General features: G+C 52.7%; 1 long non-coding RNA gene across 1 annotated transcript; it reads right to left on the bottom strand.

The window, feature by feature from the left end:
* Positions 1 to 1,558: 1,558 nt before the first annotated feature.
* On the bottom strand, positions 1,559 to 2,774 carry LOC109321145. The gene is made up of 2 exons (XR_002103980.1): positions 2,685 to 2,774; positions 1,559 to 1,688 (listed from the first exon to the last, which is right to left on the bottom strand). It is a non-coding gene; the product is annotated as an uncharacterized LOC109321145 (long non-coding RNA).
* Between the last annotated feature and the right edge of the window lie 2,958 nt (positions 2,775 to 5,732).

The raw sequence follows: 5,732 nt of genomic DNA, 5'->3' as shown, positions 1-5,732 counted from the left end.
GGAGTGATACTTAATACAAAGGGCCTTTGGTAGTTTTCCCCTCAGTTTCCAACCCCCCCTCCCCTCTCCCATTAGGAGACAAGGAAGGCTAGCAGCTGTGTTTTTTTTTCTAAATCTGCTATTGATAATGCGTTTTTAATAATATTTCTAACAGGTGGATATCAGCAGGCCTTTAGGAGCACCTCCTGCATAGCACCATGGTTGTGTTGCCTGCTTTCAGTACTCAAGATTCAAGACTCCTAGTTGCTGTCAAGTATCCAATCCCATTACTGTGGGTCAGTGCAGCCCAGACCCCTGCTTCCATTTGGTACAAAGAAATGGTGGGAGGAAACCAGGCAGGCAAGCTTTTTTGTAACTCCAGACAGGGACCCTGTGGCTATGGGGAGCAAGCTGATGCATTCACACCTTCCTTTGGATTTCTTGCTTTGGCCAGGGGGCCTGCCTGGACAAAGACAAACAGTTCAAGTCTGAAACTTTTGGGTCTCAACAACCCCTCAGCCCATACCTATATGGAGTCATGAGGAGCCACCAAACAGTGGGTCTTTGTATGTCTGGAACTGGGAATTGTGGCTGCCAAACAACAGGCCTGGAGCTCAAAGCTGCCTGCAAACTCCCTGCTGGAGCAGAGGTCTCTGCCTGTGGGTGACCAAGGCTTTTTTTTTCCCTACCTCAACCCCAACTCCTGAGCCCAGCTAGCCAGTGACAGGGCTCTAGGATGCCTATTTGTAAGACTTCACTGGCTATGCTGTGGGCCAGAAGGCTAATCAGCCATGAGGGGGTCAGGTGTAAGTAAAGTATAATTAACACCTATTAACACTTGTTTCAAGGGCTCCTGAGCTCACCTGTGCAGTGGCAGAGCTCTGTTACAGAAAGCAGCACAGGTCAGGACATATAGCCAACCTCTCCCCCAACCCCTGCCATGCAATTCCAGCCTATGCATCATCCTCATCAGACTGGCAGTGACAATGAGGAAGAGGCCACCAGAAGCACTCTACATCAGTGGATTCCCAAACCCAAGCTCCTGACAATGAGATTACTGGCTTCCTTGATGTCCTTGTCCCTAGCGTTAACAAACAGGCCAGTTGGTTGGGTTTCTCCTTTGTTCTCTGTGTGCACTGCGGAGTCAGGGGTTGGGGCCATGATGGAAGGCCTTTTTGGAAGCCTTATGCTGTCCTCTGTTGACAGGTGGTTAGCTTTGAGGGGAAAGCCCAGTGCACTAGATCCAGCACACAGGACCTGGTTCTGGTACACAGGGTCATGAGGCAGCAATATGGGGCCCCGGAACAAGATCCCCACAGGCAGGACCAGATGGAGGTGGTGTAGGGTCTTGGGGCTCTGAAGACCAAACACCCCTCTTCCCTTTCTTTTCAGAATAGCAGTGGCCAAGATGCCTAACATCCATCCCACATAAGGAGGCTGAGCCAGAAGGCTGCCCAGCCAATTTGCTCTGTGTCTAGGGAAGCATATTGTACACACAAAGAAAGAGACCCAGAATGAAGAGCTGCCCATGGCTGAGCAGAGATAACCATTATAGAAGGGCTAAGGGCTGAGGACTCCCCCCCCCACACCAGGCTGCACACTGCCAGATACATGTAGCTCAGGCAGGTTCTTCAGCCCACTGGACCAGCAGCCAGGCTGTCGGGTGCAAAGTTGCAGGGCATAGCTGGCCATGTCATAAGCACCCAGGCCTGAAAGAGGGAAAATACCAGATGTATACCATATGGCCTTATTACTGCACTTGAATTAGCCTCAATGGAGGTTAGGAGTTGAAGCTTTTCTTCCCACTCATATAATGAAAGGATAGTCCCCAAGCCAAGTGGATGAGTAACAGGGCTTGGGTTGAAAAGTTCAAGTCCCATGCATACTGGGTAATGCATTCCTGTTCAAGTGCAATTCCAAGCATTGGGAATGTCAATGAAGATGGGTCTCAGTAAGCTGGCTGGGGCATGGAAGAACACCCAAGGCCTGGTCCCATTCTCCTGCAAAATTGCTGGCCATCAAGAAGAATAAGATAGTATAACAAGTGAGGCACCTGGGGTTGTTATGGCGCTCACCCTTGCCCCCATTTCCTCACCTGCCACAGCTTGTTACTGAAAGATATGGGGAGGCTGTCTTTGGAGGCAGACAGGCTTAGGTATCCTTCCTCCTTGCCTTAGTCTCTTGTTCCCTCTGGCCCCATTTGCCTTAAGGGCTAGAGTCATGGTCTCCTTTCCTTTCTGCAGCCATACCCATAACTTGGGGATGTTACTCTGTCCCTTGTAGAGGCTTCAGTCCTCTTAACTTTAGCTTCTTTTTCTTCTGGCTGCAGACCTCTAGCCTTGGCCTACTGATTGGGTGCAGCTTTCTTGGTTTCAGTCCTGTCTGTTCTCTGGGTTGCTTACTCTGGGCCAGCCCTTAGCCCCCAGGGTGCCAGATCTCAGGCTGGGGTACCATCATTATCTCCATCCTCAGACCTCTGGTTCCTTCCCTTGGACTGGGCTGCCTGCTTATCCAGTCCTTAGCCCTCTGGGCCTTGACCAGATCCAGGCTGCTTGCCTCTCCAGCACTTAGATCCTTGACCCTGGGTAGTCTGCCTAATACTAAGCACCTCCTTGACTTCCCCTATAATTACAACCTAGCCCTCCAGTATAAAGCTAAAAAGTTACAACATAAATATCAGACACTACTCCCAACTAAAAGCCTACCAAGCTATAAGTTGTTGTCCTGCTCAGACCATCAGCTTCTCTCAGCTCCCCCAAGGCAGCTGCAGGGAACTGTTTATGCTCCTATTACTTCATTTGCTACAGGCATCCCTCCCAAGAGCTCTTCACCCCTCAATATACTAAGGCTGACTGCTTGCTCTGGTTCAGGCCCTGGGTTTATATACCTGGAAGCCACACCCACTTTAGTCATGTGCCTTCTCCACCTCTGCACAGGGTTTCCCAGGTCAATCAAGGGCCAGCCTGCCCTCCTGCAGCTGTGGCCCCTCAGCCTCTGCTGCATTTAAAGAGGTAGGAGCCTCCTGGCTTCCTGCCTTAGTTACCACTTTCCTTTATACCCAAGTCTAGGTTCCTCTGTTACAGGGTCATCCAAGAAGGCTACCTCCTGTGGCTAAATAACTCAGGTGTTAGCCCCACAAGCACAAGCTTCTGTTTCCAAAACCTTTGGCTACTTGGTCCTTGTGGAACATACCCATTTTTTTTTCTTTTATTCTTTGCAGCAAAACAAAAGCCACAGCTTATGAAGTGATAGAATCTGCTCTGGCTGGACTGAGGCACCTTTCTAAAGGGGCTGTGGCATGTTTCTCATTGCAAAGTAGACATAGCTCAGGCAGGCTCCTCAGCACACTGAGCCAGTAGCATAGTTCTGGGGTGCAATGTGGTGGGGCTCACCAGGCCATGTCATAGGAGCCAAGGCCTAAAATAGGAAACATATTATTAAGGTGTAACTAACGCCTATTAATGCATATTACTGTGAGTGAATTAACTGTAATGCAGGGTGTGAGTTGAGGATTTTCTTTCAAGCCATGATAATGCAAGCATGGTTCCTGAGCCTATCGGATGAGTGGCTGTGCTTTGGGCTGGAGAATTGAAGGGCCAGGTGTGTTGGGTCATGAATTCCAGGCCCTACTTCATACTGAGCATTGGGATAAGAATATGTCTTGGCATATTGGCAAACTGTGGCCAGGGCATGGAGTAGCCCCTGACACCGTTCCACAGTGATGCTGCCAGCTACAAAGGAGGGAAGATGTGGATGCCTTAAACATTGCCTGCTTCTGTGTCTGAATGCCTTTGGGTGCTGATCTTTAAAGGTAAAGGTTCTGCATTCCAGCTGTGGGGCACTCCTAATCTGCTGGCACTCATGAAGTGAGCCCACTATTTGAGGGTGCAAGTTGAAACTTTCAAGCCTCAGTGACACAAGCATCAGTCCTCAGCCCATTGGATGAGTGGCAGGGCTTTGGACTGGAAAGCTGAATTGGTAGGTATGTTGGATCATGAATTCTGGCTCATGCTTCATGGCAAGCATAGGGAAGATGGATGAGGATGGGTCTCAGCAAACTATGTAATGCAGTGGTCTCCTTTTTAAGTAGAAGGTCACCTCTGGCATTTAAAAGCAACCCAAAATGTACCATGTGCTGCCACCACCCTCTTCCCTCCCCCCCTCCAGCTTAGCAGGTTAATCTGTGGGGAGGTAGGAGGGGGTGCAAATGGAGAAAAAATTATTTGGGGGTGCACCTCCCTAGCAGGTAAGTTCCACCCAGCCAGGGCCCCACTCAGTTTATCCCTGTTCCTGCCTCTGGCACTGTCCCTCACCACAGGGGCCTCGATCTAGCCCCTGCCCCTTCTTTCCCCCAAAGACTGAACTGCTGGGCTGGGGCATGTGCGAGTGTGCATGCATGCGGGCACTCAGCCTCCCACCCCAGCTTTGGATCAACTCCAAGATCTGGTCCAGACTGTGCATGGGGGATGGAGCCTGGTTGCAGGCCTCCATGCTGTCCTATCGCACCCTGTTCTGCCCTCAGGGCCCCTGGAAGCTGTGGGGTCAGCTGTGTGTGTGTGGCCATGTGGAGAGGCGGTGTGGAGACACAGGCTGCAGGGTGGGGGCTGCCTAGCTATATTCCTGCTGCTGAGCTGGGGTGGGAGTGGGGGAGATTAATCAGTGGAGCTACTGCTGCTTGCTGGGCTCCTACCTCCAGCAAGGCAGGAGAGGTGGCTACTGTGGACCAAGCTGTACATCACTGAAGAAGGGAGAGAGTTGGTGGTGGTGGCTGGAGAGGGGTTGCATAGGCTGCTACTGCTCCAAGCAGGTGGGAGGGAAATTGGCGGATCCCCTGGTGCCAGCAGCATGTCCCTTCCCCTGGCAGGACAGGAAGATGCCTGAGCTACAATCCTGTTAAGGGAGGAAAGGAGGGAGGCAGGCAGCAGTGCGGAGGGTGCCCGTCTCAGATTTACCTAAAATTAGTGTGGCTACCCTACTTAGACCCTTCAGGTCTAAAATGCTGCTGAAGACTGCCTAGCCAGGCCTTTTGGTGGTTCCAGGAAGTGGTGTTGCAGCTGGAAGACACGAAGGCCTGAGGTCATGGCTGCCCAAGTCTTCCTGTGGCTGGGCAGGGGCCTCTCTCAGGCGCAGCCGTATTTTTTAATTTGCGGGCCACCATCACCCCTCGCCTATATCACATGTGGAGTCAGAGGTGGAAGCCCTCTCTGTAATTGGGGTGCTTGATGGTGCTGGCGTCATATACATTGCCTCTGTGACCCTTCAGTGCTGCTTGGCAGCCTTTTCTGGCCGCTGAGGCACCAGCTCTTCTTGAGGGACAGGCGCCTTGTTTTCTCCTGCCGGCTTGCTGGGACACAAACACAGTGGAACTGGGCCGCACTTGCTCTCCAGCAAGGCCCTGGGGTCCTGCGCTACCTTCCCTCATTTCCATCCTCTTCCCTCAGGTCCCGAAGCACGTGGCAGGAGAGGTGGGGAGGCGGCTACCGTTGCTCTGCTGGCATCAAGCTGTGCCTTGGACCCTCTTGTCTCCCGCCAAGCAAACCAGGGCGCAGCTTCGCCAGTGCCCCCCTCCACACCAGAGCATGGAGGAGCCCGGCTGGCAGCGAGCAAGGGGCAGCAGTGTGGCAGGCGAGCTGGTGCCAGCGGCTAGCCGGCTCTCCCCTGCCCAGCGAGGCGGTGGACCCCCCACCCGCGGCCCCTTTTAAAGACGAGCGCCTGGCCCCGCCTGCCCTGCACTTCCGAGCGGGGCTGGCGCG

Source organism: Crocodylus porosus, unplaced genomic scaffold (assembly GCF_001723895.1).
Source record: "Crocodylus porosus isolate Cpor-Errol unplaced genomic scaffold, CroPor_comp1, whole genome shotgun sequence".
In the NCBI taxonomy this organism is placed as follows: Eukaryota; Metazoa; Chordata; order Crocodylia; family Crocodylidae; genus Crocodylus; species Crocodylus porosus.
The sequence above is the reverse complement of the archived record's forward strand: the minus strand, read 5'-3'. Positions and strand labels throughout refer to the sequence as shown.